Genomic DNA, 2,005 nt, shown 5'->3' with positions numbered 1-2,005 from the left:
GGCCCGGGGATGAGGCAGCATCCTCGGGCGGAGGGATGGAGGAGGCAGCCTCCGCTAAGTGGAACTTAGCCTCGTCCGAGTGGCACTTGGTCATCGGAGGATGACAGCGGGCGTGCGTAAGAGGCTCGTCCGGGGATGAGGCAGCATCCTCGGGCGGAGGGATGGAGGAGGCAGCCTCCCCTAAGTGGAACTTAGAGTGGAACTTGGTCATCGGAGGATGACAGCGGGCGTGCGTAAGAGGCTGGCCCGGGGATGAGGCAGCATCCTCGGGCGGAGGGATGGAGGAGGCAGCCTCCCCTAAGTGGAACTTAGCCTCGTCCGAGTGGAACTTGGTCATCGGAGGATGACAGCGGGCGTGCGTAAGAGGCTCGGCCGGGGATGAGGCAGCATCCTCGGGCGGAGGGATGGAGGAGGCAGCCTCCCCTAAGTGGAACTTAGCCTCCCCTCGGTTTAACTTAGTCTCCAGAGAATGACAGCGGGCGTGCGTAAGAGGCCCGTCCGGGGATGAGGCAGCATCCTCGGACACCAGCCAGGAGCGCGCGGGCGCTGTGGAAGTAATTACATCCACTCCTGGTACCTAAAATTTTCTCCAGCGGCGGGCCCCGGGCCTAAACTTTCTCCGGGCCGCGCAACACGCACTCTCCGCCGGACACCGACGGAGGCAACGTCCCCCTCCTGCGGTGACAAAAAAAATCCACTCCTGGTACCTAAAATTTTCTCCAGCGGCGGGCCCCAGGCCTAAACTTTCTCCGGGCCGCGCAACACGCACTCTCCGCCGGACACCGACGGAGGCAACGTCCCCCTCCTGCGGTGACAAAAAACATCCACCCCTGGTACCTAAAATTTTCTCCAGCGGCGGGCCCTTGGCTGAAACTTTCTCCGGGCCGCGCAACACGCACTTTCCGCCGGACGCCGGTCCCAAAGCGCCACCCAGGACCACCACAAGAATACAGCCACCATCCCCAAGCGCCACCCCCGACCGCAGCAAGTCGACGGCCACCATCCCCAAGCGCCAACCCGGACCGCCACCAGGCGACAGCCACCATCCCCAAGCGCCACCCCCGACCGCCACCAGGCGACCGCCACCATCCCCAAGCGCCACCCCCCGACCGCCACCCCCCGACCGCCACAAGGCGACCGCCACCAGCCGACCGCCACCAGCCGACCGCCACCAGCCGTTCGCGGTGTGCGCCTCCGGCGCCACCGGTCCCAAGCACCATCCCCAAGCACCATCCCCGACCGCCACCCCCCGACCGCCACCCCCCGACCGCCACCAGCCGACCGCCACCAGCCGACCGCCACCAGCCGACCGCCACCAGCCGTTCGCGGTGTGCGCCTCCGGCGCCACCGGTCCCCAAGCACCATCCCCAAGCACCATCCCCGACCGCCACCCCCCGACCGCCACCCCCCGACCGCCACCAGCCGACCGCCACCAGCCGACCGCCACCAGCCGACCGCCACCAGCCGTTCGCGGTGTGCGCCTCCGGCGCCACCGGTCCCAAGCACCATCCCCAAGCACCATCCCCGACCGCCACCCCCCGACCGCCACCCCCCGACCGCCACCCAGCGACCGCCACCAGCCGACCGCCACCAGCCGACCGCCACCAGCCGTTCGCGGTGTGCGCCTCCGGCGCCACCGGTCCCAAGCACCATCCCCAAGCACCATCCCCGACCGCCACCCCCCGACCGCCACCCCCCGACCGCCACCAGCCGACCGCCACCAGCCGACCGCCACCAGCCGACCGCCACCAGCCGTTCGCGGTGTGCGCCTCCGGCGCCACCGGTCCCAAGCACCATCCCCAAGCACCATCCCCGACCGCCACCCCCCGACCGCCACCAGCCGACCGCCACCCAGCGACCGCCACCCGCCGTTCGCGGTGTGCGCCGTTATCCGCCTCTCGGTGGTCCTTGCCGGGCTTGGGTCGGCGTCCGCTGTCGGTAGGTGACGGGACCACGTTCGGCCCGCGGACCAGCCGGCGGGGCTCTCTTGAATGCTTACCCGCCT

This window comes from Syngnathus floridae, unplaced genomic scaffold (assembly GCF_059516105.1).
Source record: "Syngnathus floridae isolate MCC-2025c unplaced genomic scaffold, RoL_Sflo_1.0 HiC_scaffold_57, whole genome shotgun sequence".
Lineage (NCBI taxonomy): Eukaryota > Metazoa > Chordata > Actinopteri > Syngnathiformes > Syngnathidae > Syngnathus > Syngnathus floridae.
Note: the sequence above shows the minus strand (reverse complement) of the source record.